The 17540-nt window shown below is 41.8% G+C and overlaps 1 protein-coding gene across 50 annotated transcripts in view; it reads right to left on the bottom strand.

Moving 5' to 3' along the window:
• Positions 1 to 17540, bottom strand: part of MYT1L (myelin transcription factor 1 like) — a 616195-nt gene that overhangs the window by 192592 nt on the left and 406063 nt on the right. The window lies entirely within an intron of this gene.

Here is a 17540-nt window from a genome sequence, read left to right as displayed (position 1 = left end):
GGTTCTGGTATTAGAAGGATTGAGGTATTTACATTTTAAGCTTGGGGGTGGAGGCGAGACATTTGAACATTCCAAAGTAGAGAAAGTGTGATCCATCGCCTGACCATATATAAATATAAAAATTACGCATATGGGGAAGCGGCTGTAGCTCAATCGGTTGGGCTCCCGTCTACCATATGGGAGGTCCTGGGTTGCCCGCATGCCGTGGAGAGCCGCTGGCCCGCAAGCACCTCGGAGAGCTAATTCAGCAAGGTGACACAACGAAAAGGGAGACAAGTAAAAACACAGAAGAGTGCACAGTGAATGGACACAGAGAGCAGACAACAAGCAAGCGGCAAATAAAATAAAATACAGACACACAGAAGAATGCACAGCAAATGGACACAGAGAGCAGACAGCAAGCAAGATGCAAGGGAGGAGGAATGAAAAAAATTATGCATACAAACACTCCAGGGAAAGTATGCTTCTCTATAGAAGTTGTAAAGCTTCTTAAATATGGGTTTTCTATTGAGTTATTGCAGGCAGATAGATTGCTGCAAAGCTATTCCATAGTTTGAAGAGCAGCAGTCTACAAATAATGTGCCTTAAAAGTCTGGTTATTATAAAGAGAATTAAAAAATGTTTTCTCCATGATATCTCCTTGAGTTTAATTTCTATGGCAATGGTTAGTTACAAGCTGTTGTGCCTTTGCATTTTTGTTGAAGCATAACCTTATAACCAAATCCCATCTGCCTTTATGGCTTCCCACCCAGTGTTCAGATAATATCTCGGCTGGACAGTGCTATTTTCACTCTATTTACTTCAAAAATAATCATTGCAAATATTTTTCCAAAGAAAGCACATAATTGATTTCTTTACTGTGCATGGTGTTCCACTCCAAAACAGACCATGTGGAAATTGAACTTGGGTTGTATATTTAATAGAGCTTAATGTTACTGCATTTGTATATTATGTGGTAGAATTAAGTCCTCATAGCTATGAACCTACGTTCTTCATAGTACAATTTTCTCTCTCTTCTAAACTCAGATGACAAAAGGGGTTAGATTTTCTTGTAACAGACAACACTAGTTTTGAACAGGCGAGGTTCCTTTTCCACACAGTTAGTGAGTAAAAAGCAATGAAAAATTTCCTGTTTCCAATGGAAGTGAAGCCAGACTCTTATGGAAAGGTACTTTGAGGACAAGCTCAAAATATTTACTGCACTTCTTTTCAAATTCTCCCTTGCATTATTTCAATACATTATCTTTGTCCCATTTGTCACCAGCCTGTTCATCTTTGCGAACAGGGAGGATGCCATTCTGGGCTCAAGAGGTTTGCCCAGGGCAGTTGTGAAAACCCAGAAGGGAGGGACTAGGGCCATACTAGTGACTCTCTAGAACTTCTAGATCAAAGAGCACCAAGGCAGCAGTGCTTGACATGAGGAGGGGGTGTTGCAGTTCACAGCACAGTGATTTTACATAGATAACATTCTGCTGGATGTAGTGACTGGGTGTGAGGTCATGGAAGATATTCATGATAAAAAAAAAAAGAGAGAGAGTATGGGACCAGGTTTGTTTAACTTTTTTCATAATAACATAGTGTATCTGTGCCTATAAGACAATTCCACTTCTCTGATAGGGACCATCTGCTAATTATTTTGAAGCAGTCCAGGCGATTGTGCAACGTGGCACATAGTAGGTCCTGAGCATGCTTCTTATTTATTTTGTTTTAATAAACATATTGCTCATTTAAACTGAGTACTTGTTTCAGTGAAAAGGCCTTAGCCCATTTCTAACACACCTTTCCCTGGGACCGTGGTTTCATAGGCACACAGGGCTTATTCAGAAGTGCCAATTTATCCAGTGCCGCTCTTGTGGAAAAAGGACACACTTCAGAAAAAGCATCTTTAAATGTAGTTTACACCTTGTTAGTTCATCATACTCATGGGTAATATTTGTGTTGTAGATTTTTTTTTTTTAAGTGCTGTATTGCTTCTTTCATGTCCATGTAGGAAATTGCTGATAGGGCCTGAGGAAAAGGAGAAAGCTACTGTATACATTGAATTATTTTCTGCTTAAAATAAAATAATTCGAATCCAACTAACTAATTGGGTGAATACAAATGATAATGCAACAGTCTAAAACCATTTTCTCAGTCTCCATCTTTAACAATACTAGCTAAACATGACTTTCTTTAGGATTTGCCTACCCCCTCCTCCTGTAAGTAGGAAGATATATCTTCATCCTACAAATTGAAATGTTCTCAGACTTCTTAGAAAAAGAACATTGGTCCAGGAGACAGAAGATCTGAATTTGAAACCTCTTCACTTATTGTGTGACCTTGAGTGAATCACGTTGTCACTGTGGTTCCCAGTTTCCTCATTTACAAAAGGAAAGCAGGAAACAGATCATCAAAGGTTTTCAACTGCTTTCTGGAATTGAAGAGATGCTGGTCTTAGGGGCCTCTGGAAAGCAAGGAAGTAGCTACGGAACTCCTGCTGCCTTGAGCTTGAGCAGCTTCGCTTTCACCTCTTGTGTATATGGGAGTTCCATGTCCCATATGAGATTTTTATTTGATGGGGAAAGAGTTCAACATACTCACATGACTGCTTAAGCCCCTTCATTCCAGAGTTCTATAAGGTCTATAAGACCTTCTTTTTAAGAAGATCTTGCTGCACTGTGGTTTTTCATGTCCTTTTTTGGAAATAGGTTATAAATGTATGAAAAAATACACCAGCACACACCTATGTGAGAATTGATGGCATGACAATCAGTAGAGGTCATATCATCTTGCTGGAAAAAATACAGAACACTGAAACAAGAAGGTCAGATCCCAAAACGAAGTGAATGTACCTGTAAATCATTCAAAGACATTCTTTAAAAATGGGGTACACTTGGGCTTCTTGGGGCCACATGCCTCCTGATATGGCCCAGAAACTGACTTCGGACCTGCTTCAGAGAAGACCAAATGCAGACAGCACTGATTCACCCCCTTCCTGACTCACTGCCGTCTGTGCATCGAGGGCTTCGGGCCCCTAATGGCTGGGTTTGCAGCTCTGGGTCTGGCCAGCAGTTTGGAACTCCTGTTAGCTTGGTCACAGGAGGAGAACCTTCACCAGCTGGGAACCAGGGCCAAGGCTTTCTTAAGTGGGGGTTCCCTCAGACCACAAGTCCTCTGGGGCCACCCCACCAGCAGGGAGTGTCACCTATTAAATGAGGAGCTACAGACCATAAATAATTTTGTTTGTCTTAAATTGTATCTCATATAGAAACAATTTCTCACTACTGGCCTAAGAAATATGTATCAGTTTCCTTATTATTTCTAATCCTACCGTGGTAATGTAATAACTCTCTGAAGCTGAAAACATAAGCCAAAAGCAGTTAAAACAGTAAGGTTGGGCCTAGGCAAACTGGCTGAAATTCCCTTGCTGGAATCTAACCTGGGTTTTGACTGGTTAAATGGGGGTAATGTTACCAAAGAATGATTAGTTTGCTTTGGCCAAGTGTTGAGAGCAATGGTACACTTAAAGTTGGTATAGAGTACGGCTGCTGAGGTCCTGTGTGGCTACAACCTGTGCCAATTGGAAACTTATCCACACAGATATGTTCTTCTCCTATTCTTTCACTGAAAAACGGCTGGTAATTATTATATTGTTAGAAATTAGAAAAATAAACACCAAAAGAGGATTTGACCTCAGTTATCTAGCAGTAGATTAGGATATGCTGGAAAATTGGGAAATTTAGCATGGTAGTTCTCCAAATAGGTGGCAGCCTCATGATGCTTTTCCACTATGCATCGGTAAGGTTTGCCTACCTCGATTTTCCAAGTGAGAGAGGTCTTATAGCCAGATAATTGCTCAGCTTCATTTCATTCAAGTTTACTCAGTTTACTGTCTTGGTTCTGCAACTGGGTTCCATATTCCAACTACTGAAATAAAGAGCTATAAAACAGTGTCATAAATGGCAAACTGGATACAGGGTCAAAAATATGGTCTCATTCACAGGTCATATTTGGGGCAGCAAGATTCTTTTGTACGATACTACAATGATGGACACATGACTTTACACATTTATCAAGACCTATGGGGCTTTTTAGCACAAAATATAAATTGTAATGTAAACTGTAGACTTCTATTAGCAGTGCTTCAATATTGGTTCGTCAAGTGTAATATATCTACGACACTAATCTGAAATGTCAATAATAGGGGAAACTAGGGAAGCTCAACTGATAGAGTGTCCATCCACCACATGGAGGGTCTAGAGTTCGTTCCCCAGGACCTTCTGACCCATGTGGTGAGCTGGCCCAAGCACAGTGCTGCCGTGCACAAGGAGTGCTGTGCCATGCAGGGGTGCCACCACATAGGGGTGCCTCACATGTAAGGTGTGTGCCCCGCAAGGAGAGTTGCCCCACATGTAAAAAGTGCAGCCTGCCCAGGAGTGGTGCTGCACACATGGAGAGCTGATGCAGCAAGATGACACAACAAAAAAGAGACACAAATTCCCAGTGCTGCCTGATAAGAACACACAGCGAATAGACACAGAGAGCAGACAATATGGGGGAAGGGGAGAGAAATAAATAAATCTTTAAAAAAGAATAGGGGAAATTGTGTGTGGGTATGCATGAGTGAGGGTATAGTTATATGAGAATTCTCTATACTTTCAGTGTAATTTTTCTGTAAGTGTAAATCTAAAACTTCTCTAAAAATAAAGTAAAAAACCCCAAAAAACTGCATAGGATGTGGTGTGAGAAGGCTGAGCTGTAGACCCAACTTTACTAATTAACTCTCTGCTGGACCCTGAGCAAGTCATTCAGCCTCATTAAGTTTCAGTTCTCTCCACATAAAATGAAGATAATATAAATTTCTCAGGTAAATAAAAGAGCATGTAAGTTGTGAATGTACTGAGAGTCCCCCTTGTTCCACAAAGGATTGGAAGTTGATGTGAAAATGCCATGCAAAATGTAAATTGCATGAAAAAAAATCACATCAACCATGCTATACTTTCTTTACTTCCTGTGCTTTATACTGAATTACCTATCTGAAAGGGCCATAATCTGAATCAAAACTGTATTCCTTTCCTCCCTTCACTTATGAACAATGGGTTTTTGAGTCCTACTGCATGTGTTTCCTATGCAGTACATAGGTACATAGAAAAGATCTCTTGTATCTTTTCTCGTTTCTCTATGCCCTCTGCCACTGCCTCACTTCAGATCAGTTCCTCTTCACTAGGGTTCACTGCAACAGCTGCTTCTTCATCTCATAGTCCTCTGATTGACTGACCACAGAGCTGACAGGTTGGCTTTCTAAATCATCATTCCCCAAGTCACCATTCTTCAATGGTGCCCTCCCCTCCCCTCCCCTCTCCTCCTCACTTGGCTTACAAGGTCTTTCATGATCTGGCCCTCCCTTTACTATCACTTCCAGGCACTGATATCCAAATGTTTAAGCTTCGACCACTCCTTATTCTGACATAGGAGGACCTTCCACGACTGGGGACTCATGTTAACAGCCTCATTTCCCACCACACTATTCTCTTACACTCTAAAGATGAGCCATGCTGGTCTCTTGCAATTCCCCATGCTTTCTTTACTGTTTGCACTCCACTCTCCCTCCACCAACCCCTGTCATCACCCTGCCCCCATTTCTACTTCACAACTCCCCTCCGATGGCACCGCCATGGTCATGGGTAAGGTGCTCTTCTTTTGATTTGTCTGTGCTCAAATAGGAGAGCACGTGAGCTCCTCCTGGAGAGCAGGAGGTGTAATCTCTTACTGTAAACTCTGTGCTCAGCTGAGGACCTATTATATTTAGGTGCTTAATAGATTTTGATTATATGACTTAATGGAAGAGGGATATAGGAAGCTTTCTCATGCTTCCAAGCCTGATCATACGTTTCCCACCTCTTCTTGAAATGCCCTTGCTGGCAGATTTTACTTCTTCAAAAGTCAGTTTGAGATTTCTTCTCTTGTGAAGACTTTCTGACAATCCGGTGAACATGTAGACACTTTTCCTTCTGTATTCCATTGCATCTCACACCTAACACTTTCATAACACTTAGCACATTGTATTATATTTGCCTTTCAGCAGAGAGGTTGCAATTCCTCTAGGGGAGAAATTCTTTCTTTTAAGTTATATATTCCTCTGTGCATAGTCCAATTTCTGATTTGCAAGCAGCAGGTATTGGGGTCATCACTGGATCAAGAGAACTTATTCTAAGGAAAAGACATATAATGCTTTATTATAATGTATAAAGTTATATAGAATTAAACCTAACCCAGTCTGTTTAAAAGTAGAAAAAAAAAATCTACTCTTTAAGGGAAAGTTGTAAGAGATTCTTGAGTAAAATGAAGTGTCACATGGTAATTTAATTAGTCCAGAATGATAGACTAAATCTCAAAGGAAGCCAGTGTTTATCTGTAATTTACACATATGAAAACACTGTGGACAGAGAGGTAAAGGTACTTGGCCTTGCTCCTGTAGCTAGTTCAAACCAAAGTGGGGCAAACTTACAAGTTTCTTACTTCTGCTTTCCAAAATGTCCAAATTTTGAGTTTTTGCCTCCTAGACTTTTCCTTAATTACAGCTCACACGCGTAGTACCCATTACATTTATAAGGGGTGATGAAAGAAATAAAAATGGCATTGCCAACAATCTGTTGGCTATTTAACATCTTGTCTTCCCCTTTAGCATTCCGGATCATAATGGCAGAGGTAAAGAGCAACAAACAAACCAACCTTGGCCTTGGGCTCAAGAAGCCTTTTCATTGTATGTTAATTTCTCTGCTAGTTCTCTAATGTTTTGTTTTGTTTTTTACCTCATCTTTCCAGACACTTCACCCTGGCCTCTAAATCCTTGTCATGCTAGATCCATGTGGACATATGTTCCTGTCATATGTCTCACATGTCATACATTCTTCCACAGCCGGTGAATATCTCCTTGCATCTAAACATTGCCTCTGATAGAGAGCTGTGCATGCAGTTGGCACTAAATAGCTGATTATAGCAGAATATCTTTTCAGTGATCCATAGTGTCATGTAGTCCTCTTCCTGGTCAGAAAAGAGGGGATCATTTTAAACTTACACATAGTTTCCTAATAAGTATTGCAAATTTGGAACTCAAGCAATTGGGTGAGTTTCCAAATTGGCCAAATGAGGTACTTGACTTGGGAAGTCCAGCCCCTCCCCCCCCATCTGCTTACTCTTTCTTACTCTCATTCTAACACTTCCAAGATCATATGGGCCACATTACGCCATAACTGTCCTCTTGTCTTTCGTTTCATGAACCTGTGTGCTTCTGGAAGTCAAGGGGCTGTATTTTATGACGTTTTCAATCAGACCTAGCAGTACCTGGGGAATGGTAGGTGCTTAAGAAATGTTTGCTGAATTTCTATCATCTGACCTGCTCTGTTGATGCTGTCAGGTTGAATTTCTGACAGCTGCAGCAATGCAGTTGAAACATATCCTAAACAAACTTGCAAAGTCACACGAATAGAATTATGTAGGGAAAAAGCAAAGAGACTCACAGGGTTGGTTTGTACATGCTCTCTATCATTTTCAAATAGAAAGGCACTTTTATATAAGGTTCGAACCTAGAACTTCAGCAAAAATTGTTCTAAGAAAATGCTTCTGAAGTACTATAAATTGTGGTGGTGGTTTTTTTTTTTCCCACTCAAGAAAAGTGAGGGTAAAAACTTCTAATTAAAAAATAGGAACTACCTCAATTCATTCTGTATTATACATTTTAAGTGTTACAAGAATTTTTTAAAAAAACAGACCACATCAAGAACTTAAAAATGATCGTTTTTAAGGCATGAGTTACAGGCATTGATTATTTGAGTCCTCTATCTACAGCCTGTGGAGCTCACACACCTTACACTCACCAGTCAATAAACTGGTGTCTATGCTGTGTGCAAAGCCTTGTGCTTGGCACTTTGGAGGTGCCTTAGACAAGGTCCCTTCTCTTAAGAAGCTTCGAGTCAAGTACAATTAGAGTGACAGCCTCACAGTGTGCTATAATAATCATTAGGTGGCATTCACTAGACAATACTTGCTGTGTTGGCAAATTCAGCTTATACATTTATTCAGTTACAAGGATGGACACAACTAAATTAACCAGAATATTCTAGTTGCTTGTACTGTGACTTATGCAAAGAGATAGCTGACTATTCCCAAACCCCAAGGGATTGGGCAGAAAAGAGGAATAACACCAGGCTCTATATTATATACATAAGATAAGCTCTTGAGGTTTTGAAAGATCAGACATGACCCAGAGTTTATCCAAATGCATATTAATAGGGTAGGTCTTTTCCAGGGTGAACTGAACATTTGAGGGTAGAGTGTCCTCTGTACCAAGCTTCAAGGTTTGGGGTGGTAGGAGCAACAGGTCTATGACTTCCCTGTTCCGTCTCTTCTCCAAACATTTGAAGCCAAGGAGATTTAGATGGCTTCCCCTTGCAATCTTAAAGCATTATAGGTGCTGATGGGAAAGAAGAAGGCTCTGAAGTTAAATTATAAACAAACACAATAAGCTGAGAGGAAAAACAAAGGCATCTGGGCACTATTTACCAATGCGAAATTAAAATCTAATGAGCAGGGAAGTGGATTTGGCTCAACTGATGGAGCGTCTGCCTACCACATGGGAGGTCCAGGGTTCAGGCCTCCTGGCCCTTGTGGTGAGCAGGACCACGTACAGTGCTGATGCGCGCAAGGAGTGCCGTGCCACGCAGGAGTGTCCCCCATGTAGGGGAGCCCCGCATGCAAGAAGTACACCCCTCAAGGAGAGCTGCCCTGCCCAGGAGTGGTGCTGCACACATGGAGAGCTGATGCAGCAAGATGACCCAACAAAAAGAGACACAGATTCCTGGAACTGCTGACAAGAATGCAAGCAGACGAAGAACACACAGCAAATGGACACAGAGAGCAGACAATGGGGTGGGGGGAGAGGGGGAGGGGAGGAGAGAAGTTTTAAAAAAATCTTTAAAAAAAATCTAACGAGCATTTATTGAGCACCTAGAATACACTAGGTCAGTGGGAATATAGAGATGACTAAGGCATACTTAGCACTTGTTTTCAATGAGCTCAAATCTAGGGGTGATGGACAAATGTACTCAACACTCAACAGAAAGGCACTGTTGAGGCATACAGAGGTCAGGCTGGCTGAGGAGTCCCCAGACTGCCAAGTCCCATAACTACATGACCTTTACTTGTGTGGATGCTACATGAAGGATATGGTGACTTTCTACTTTATGATTTGCTCTGTCCCTCTGCTGATATAATTTAACTTCATGGATTTTGTGTTCAGCCATGTCTCCTCTACTCTCCAGTGCTTGTAACAAGAGGCTGGGCAGATGGCAGGGAAGGAGGGGTCTGTGCCAGGGGACCATAGAGAGGCAACATGATCAAGAATGTTTCATTTTCTGCCAGGCATGAAACAGCACTCTCTCTGCCTAAAAGTTTGTTCTTCTTTTCAGCTATGGAAAAAAAAATCCAATGTCATTGTGGGAGGGCGGGAGTTGCTAGGCAAGCTCACTCACAAACACTAAGTCAATGAATTAACAGCTCTAACAGGAAAAAGGCATGGTTTAACTGGTTAACCATTCCTTCTTTCAGAATTTTCTGGTATTAGCATTGTAGAAAAAATATTAAATCTTTAAATATTGATCTTTTTAGAAATAAGAAATAGATTTTTAAATTAAGAAGCAAGTATTTTAAAAATAATCACGTTCTTTGCAGTATATGGGAACTTTGTATTTTGTGCATGACTTTTCCATAGACCTACAATTTCTCTAATAAAAAAAATTACATTTCATATTGGCTATAGTAGGATGATATGGGCATCCTGATATGCTGCTGGTGAAATGTAAAGAAGTCCAATCTTGCTGGAAAGAAAGTGACACTAAATGCCATAAAATAGTTCATGTTCACATATCCTTTCACCTGCTAATTTTCTTTTCAGTAATCTACCAAAGAGTGATAAAAAAATTTACCTGCTAAGATAATTATCACACATTATTTATAACACTGGAAGAATTAAGGAATCTAAATAATTTCCATCAAGAAGAGGAGAGTTAGGTAAATTATAGAAGCTAGCCATTAAATTGAAAATTAAGGTATTTAATGACATAGGAAAAGGCTCATGTGATAGTGTTAAATAAAAAAAAAGGAAATACAAAATTACATCTATGGTATGTGCCTAATTAAAACAAGAAAGGTGAATTGCATAAAAAATGAATGAAAACTATCTAGCACTGATCCTGGGCCAGATGTGCAGCACACTGAGCCAATGGCCCATTACCATAGACCCCAACACAAGGGTGTGGGCATAACATTGTTTTTCTTCTTTCATAATTTCATTGTTAGTTAGTCCTCATTTAAGAAAACATGCATTTTCCAACCTTTAAGCTTAACTCACATCTGAGTGCATGTAGTGTTTTTATTGGCTTTTCCTGCGAATAATATCCCCTAGGAGAACCAACTGAGAAGAAAACGTCAAAGCAAACTCCTTTTTAGCTTTTCAGATTCTAAAGAATTCCAGAAGTGAAAATTGCCATCGGATTTCCCCCCTTTTGAACAGGAGGACAGGAAGGACTTGTTCCGTGGGGGGCGCTTTGGAGGGTCCTGCTTTGAGCAGCTCTCACCAAACCCCAGGCTGTGGCGCCGGCCCTTCCAAGGCGCAGAGCAGGTATTCAATTACGCTGACTCACTTCTGGGGTGGGAGGGGAAGCCTGGTGCTAGCCCCCATTCAGAAGGCATCTCCTTTCCTTTAGGCCTCCACCTCCGCCCCCCCCCCCTCCTTTTTTCACTTATTAGAAATCAATTTGAGTTAATTTAAGAAGCTTCTCTGACACCAACTATACGCGCCTCGGGGAAAGTTGAATTCATTAGTCACTGGAAGCACCGAGCGACTCATTTTAATAATCTGATTAGCACTTTCTGAGATTGGTAGTAGGGAAGTGGGAGGCTTGATTGGACCTGGAAGGAAGGAAAAGTCACTGGATGCGGGAGGGCAACCCGCGTTGGAGAGGGAGACTGTCACTACGGGAAGTGGCTGGGAAGGAGGAGAGAGGACATGTTGGTGGCCCAGGGACCACTGCTTCGAAAATTGTAACATTCCTCACTAGTATGAATTATTATTGTTGTTATTATTGTTATTTCAAGGGATGCTTAGGTAGTTCAAGGGGTCTCAAAAAAAAAAAAAAAGAGGATTAGGGACCAGTGACACAATTTTCCCACGTGACAGTCTTGCCAAGACTCCCCGGTGGCAGCTGCCGCGAAAATCATTGTACGCCACAAGGCACACCTGCCGGCGGTGGCTGGTGCCTGGCGTCAGGGGACAAGATGGTCCTGTTGACCGCAAACCTGCGTCCTCTCGCGGTTAAGCCCAGTCTGCTTAGGGCAGTCGGCCTCCTCCAGGCCCGTTCCCATTTCCTCCCTCGCCCCACCCTTACTACATCCCAGCAGGAAGGGAGAAGGGGAAGCGGAAGAGGAAGCAGGGGTGTGGTCACAGGTGCCCCCCTCCCTGGCCCGCCCTTGGTGGAGTTCTTTATTTTCAGACCCAGCGCTGACTAGCTGCGAAATGATGAACTTGACCTGCGTCTGAACGAGACTGAGGGGCAAATCCTGCACCGCGCTGCAGGAAGCACGAGCCCCAGCGGAGACCCGCGGCTCCCGGACGTGCACACCAGCAGTCTCTGCCCCGAGCCTCGCTGCCTCTTGCCCCCTGCCCTCCTAGCCCTCAGTGCTCGTCCCTGGTGTGGGCGAGCCAGACCGCGCAGGGCTCCTGGGCCCTCCCGACCGATCGATGCGGCCATTATCATTCCACTCGCCTCCCTCCCTCTCCTGCCTGCCCACTTCCCCTGCCCCGGCTCTCCCGGGAGCCCAGACAGTTCATTCAGAAGCCTAACAAGCCACCTGATTGGCTGAGGGGCAGAACGGAGCATCACTGAATCCTAATGCATCATTTATGAACAGGATTTCTTCCAAGATGTTCACTCCCCCACCTCCACCCCCATTCTCTCCTCCCTAGAGTTTTGGGAAATGCATCCACTTGTATATGAAGCATAGCTCCGTTGGTGTCAAACAGAGCATTAGATGATAGTCACGGCCCTGCAGGGCGGCTACTAAATTACAATGAGTGGATCTTTTAAAATCTGTTGAATTATACAGGTAGAGCTCAGAGCTCTCCCTGAAAAGGGAAGAGAAGCCTCTGTTTATCTTAATGATCCATTCAGAGGTATGGAGAGTTCCTTCTGAATAAGGGAACATAAGGGCCTCAAGGGGTTTTACAGTCTCCAGGACACGTTCAGATTATCCTGCAGCCGAGCTGCTTTTGTTCTTTATGACTTCAGTGTTCCTGACAACTGCGCTGGGTTTCGAGTTGAGGCTGCAGGGCAGACAATGGTCAGGTGACCACAGTGCCTTGCTCTTCTCAGACTACCTCCAGGTTCTAGGGGAGACGAAGGAGACAGGAGGGTGTGTCTTGACCACTCCGAGCAACCCAGAACCTCCAGGCCACTATACTGGGGAACAGGGCCATTGGCTGGGCCCCTCTTGGCTCTGGATGAACTACAGATGCACGACAGGGCTGAGCCTAGAGAAGCGGCTTCTTCCATGTTCCCGACACTGCGCCCAACAGGACGGTCCTTTACTTCCCCTGATAGCTAACTGCACTCTTGTAAAATATTTCCAAGGAAGGAAACAGTCCTTGATGATCAGTTTCACAATTCTATGGTGCGACTAGAAGGGAAATGGAAGATCATTCATTCCCAGTAGTCAACATACACTTACTTGCTCTTGGTTTTCCTGCCAATTGAAGGCATCAGAAGCAACATGGAATGACAATACAGCTGGGGACATTGGCTGAGAGGATGCGGGGGCAAGGACAGGAGGGTGTCTGTCTCCCACATTTCTTGCGGCATTGTGTAACATTACATGCAGGGCTGGTACAGCACAGTGCGAGGAGCTTAAGTCTATGAGGTGAAATGCCTGAGTGTGCCAAATGAGCAAAACGCACTCTGGTGATTTATAATTTTCTGCAATTAAATCTTACCTGTGGAGTGGGGGGGGGGGAGGGGTTTAGGGTAGATTTGTAAGGTAACTTTTGGCACTAAAATTCTTTGAGGCAAAGTTTTGTTGTTGTGTGTTGGTTTGTTTTTGCCTGCCTGTTTTTGTTTTCAGAATCATATAGGCTGTTGGCTTAGTTTGCTAGTTGCTTACTGGGAATAAATTCTCCTTTTGCTCATGACTGTGAAAAACAAAAACAAAAACAACCAAACCATTTGATCAGGTGTCCATCCTTTGTCCACACAATTCTGGTTCCTTTGGCAGTGGTTCTCAAACTCAGGGTACATCACAATCACCTCGAAGACTTGCTAAAACACAGATTGCTGGGTCCTGCCCCAGGGCTTCTTCCTCAGCAGATCTGGCCTGAGCCCAAGCATGTGCAGAGCAGCAAGTTTCCAGGGACTGCAATGCTGCTAGACTGGGGAAGACGACCCAGCCTACCCGCTCCAGGCAAAGCGTGATAGTTATGAGGATGAGCATACTTGCTCGTCAGTGGCTGGTTCAAGAATGGCCGTGTGACCCAGTTTGAGCTCTGGAGATGGCAGGAATGTTTGTTGGTGGATTTCAGTGGTTGGCTCAAGAAGGGCCATGTGACTCAGGTTGAGCTCTGGAGTTGCAGGGAATGTTTGCTGGTGGCTTTTTGGAAAGTTCTTCCCTTTCTCTTTTGAGAGAGCTCCTGGAGATAACTCCCCCTAAACTTCCTTTGGATGCTAGGGGCTGCTGTCAAGCCAGGAACTGCCACCTTTTCCCATGATAAAGGAGGACCACAGAGGAATCAAGGGAATTGCAAGAGAGCTGCAGGACAATGGATCATAAGTCAATGTATTACATTAACCATGCCGTTCACCTCTAAGTTTTCAGTTTGGACAAGACCATTAATTCTGTCTTGTTTAAGCCAGTTCAAGTTGGGTTTTCAATATATTGCAAAAGAAAACATCCTAAATCATGCAAAAATGTTTCAGATGAAAACACTAAGATCTCATCAAGTTCAAACAATGTTGTTGCTAAGGCAACACTTCTTCCCTCTCAATCTCTTATTAATTTTGGCAGAATTAATAAGATGTTTGGAAAAATACATTGATGTTTGGGGTCTCAATAATATTTCAGGGTTTGATATTTTCCTTTCAGGAGAGAAGCCAGCCAGTGAGAAATGGTGGTCTCAAAGGGAATAGAAGAGAAACAACTGCTGACCCAGCGTCAGTAACCTTGGCTATTCCTCAGTATCCTTAAAGCTTGAATACTATTATTAATAACAATAATGATAATATGAATGTCTCAAGTATGGATTTAAGAAACTAGATCTCAATATTGCTCAGAATGCCGCTTTATCCAAAAATCATTTCTGATTGCAGCTTTCATGTAGTTAAAATTGATAATTGAAATAGCCGTCTGAACTAACTCAAATAGATGTGATAAGGGGATTTGCGCACGCTCAGTCCCTACTCTGTCCACTCTCTATCATCCTCACTTCTCTAGTAAGTGGAGAGTGCTCGCCTCTAAATAGATATACCTGGTAGATCTGTCCAACCTTAATCAAATGTAGTCAGCAGTGTCTCTTTCAGTGAGAGTAAGAATTCCATCTTCAGCATAGATTCCATAAAAGCAAGATGGAGAACTAGCTCTTTGTACCTCTCCGGAGTCCAAAGCCAATCATTTGCAGGTGTGTTTTGTTGTTGTTGTTTGTAATTGCACAGCTGGGTCAATTCCCTCTGACATCTTGCCTTTAAATTTTTCATTGCCACATCAGGATTCTATCTCTTGGCACATCAAGATCTGAAAGTTGCTGCCACATATTTGATATAATCCCAACCCAGATGGTGGTAGCGGGAGCTGCACTGTGGGGTTTTGGGTGAGTAAACCCTAGACAATACTTGCACTATGCACCGACTTATGGTATAAAATCTGTTGATGTTTCAGAGCCACATTTATATATTTTTCATCAGTAAGCAAAAGATCAAAGATTATAATTGCTATATCTACACTTGACCAACACAGATTGTATATGTTATAGATTCTTTATCAGATTACTTATTATTTTTAATACTCTTTCTGAAAATACATATGCTCTGTCTCTTTGACTGTGGAATTATTTAAATATGTTTAATTTGGTCAAACATCAAAAATATGCCCTGCAAGGCATTACATGTTTTGTTTCTCAGTTAAATACACTGCCCATCACACTGTATTGTAAGGTGTCTGACAAAAGAGACAAAGCACAGAGCTCTGTCTATTTGGGCAGACACAGTGCAAAAGAGAGGATTTATTGTGACAATAAAGATTAACTTCCAACACAGTCTAAAAAGACCATGCCTGAGTTGTGTGTATTTGCACAAGTGTAATTAATGTTAAAGCATCAGAGCGATGATGAGTGCGGGAAATCCAGTTGCTCTGAATTGCCACTTCACACAAATGAGTCCCTCGATCTCAAAAATTTTGCTCCGTGTGCAACTGTGTCATGCTATCAAATTAATGTTAAAATATGTATACCCTAACTTCTGATTTATAATATCAGTGACAAATAGTAAAAAGGACAGGCATGCCATAAAGTTTATGGATGGAGTGATGGCATGCACAATGATGTCTCATAAAGAGGAAAGGGTGTTGGGGGGGGGGAGTTATTTATTCTTGTGGATTCATGAAGTAAAAGACAGAGAGACTGGCTCGGTGGCTGCGTGCACGGAATTTTTCATAAACATCCCACAGTGCCCCCTGTTGTACCACAGCCATACATTAATTAGAGCATTCAGCAGACACTGCAATGTGTTACACGCACCCAAGTGAATCTTCATTTTTCACATGCAGGGCCTCACTAATTAAAATCAGCTTTGCAATTAAATGTGGAAAATTGTGTTAAACTTTCAAGCATGGTTACCAAAAATGTAATTATTTTGAGGATATTTTGTTTTAATGCAAATGAAATTTTCATCAAAGTGAAACCAGTCTAAGGGAGGTAGAGGGATTTCTATTTCTCTCCCTCTCTCTGTTCTTTTTCTTCCTCTTCTTCTTTTTTTTTTTTTTGATTATAGATGCTACTCTCAGTTGCAAGTTGCAATGCTTCACTATTTCCCTGCCAGTACCTGGCTCTGTTCCAAAGCTTTTAGTGAGTGCTCTCTGTCAAGGCATGAATAATACAACCCCTAGGCTGCTGGAAGAATCCAAATGAGGCATACATCAGGAAGCGAGCACTCGACTTTAGCTCCCGAACATGCTCCTGTGAAGACAGTCAATTATTCACCCGAGGCTGCCACCATGGCAATCACACTGGTGGGTGAAAAGGTATATGAAATGAAAAAAAAAAAAAAAAAAAAAATCTGAATCAGAAATATGGCACAACCAGCCAGAGAAAATTCAATAGCTTTCTAATAAAAAAGGACAGCTACCATTGGAAGCTTTTAATTTTAAAGTTTCAAGATCAAGTGATTTGACTTAGTGTTTGCTAAATGGGGAATGATTGAAATATAAAACCAAAACCCATCACCTAACTTTCGGATGTTTGTTTAGAGTGCAAGGACTGTAAAACCAAATAATGGGTCAAATAGTTCACCAGAACCCTAAGTTCAATCAAGGCATAATTCTTAAAAATTGCAGCAAAAAGGAAATGTAACTGAAATTAAATTTTAGAAGTAAATTTAGGGAGTTCACAAAAGAGAACAGAAACAGATATATAAAGAATGAATCCACTGCTTGTAACTTCTTGTGTGTGTGTGTGTGGGGGGGGGGTACACTGGGGTTCACACAAAAACCTATTTAGGAATAAGTCAAGGAATCCAATTAATTTAATATGTTCCAATAGTATGTAATGCTTTAACCTCAAACTTCTCAACATTGTTTACTACTAATTTGTAATAGACATGAATAATTTTTGACTATTACTATTTCTCATTTTTGCTGGGAAAATTAAAAAAAAAAACTTTTAAGATCAAGAAACTGACTCCGACTTTGGCTACAAAATTAGTTTCTACAAATAAGGCCATACTAAACATTGTTGCACCTTATTTTTAACACTAACACCACATTATATCAACATGGAGAGAAAAAGAAACATTCACTCTGCATATAAGCCAGTAGAATTTTCAATCTTAGTCAAATGTTCAAAAAAATATTTTTGCAGAAATGTCTTAGACTTTTCAGCTAATTCCCTAATATCTGTTTTAGTAATATTTGGGATTAAAACAATATCTCTTTCTGTGAGCCATATTAAAACGATTATAGTGGTAAGTGTGGCTTCTTTCTCAACACACACCCCTCCTATAAAGGTGTTAGTCTTGGGTTTGGGTGTTGCCAACAGGAAATGCTGAGACCCCTGAGAATGGCCATGGGTCCACCTGCTCTTTCCAGGTGCTGGGCATTTGGGAATGAGCTCAGCAGCAGAATCTCCAGCCCACCCACATTTGATGTAGTGCTCACACTTAGTCATATGCTTTGTTTGGGTTTAGGTCAACTAACTTGACTCCTCTCCTGGAGGCTTCCCTGCCAACAAGACCTTGGGAGAAGGAAGGTCA

Source organism: Dasypus novemcinctus, chromosome 25, assembly GCF_030445035.2.
Source record: "Dasypus novemcinctus isolate mDasNov1 chromosome 25, mDasNov1.1.hap2, whole genome shotgun sequence".
In the NCBI taxonomy this organism is placed as follows: Eukaryota; Metazoa; Chordata; class Mammalia; order Cingulata; family Dasypodidae; genus Dasypus; species Dasypus novemcinctus.
Note: the sequence above shows the minus strand (reverse complement) of the source record. Positions and strands in the feature narration are given on the sequence as shown.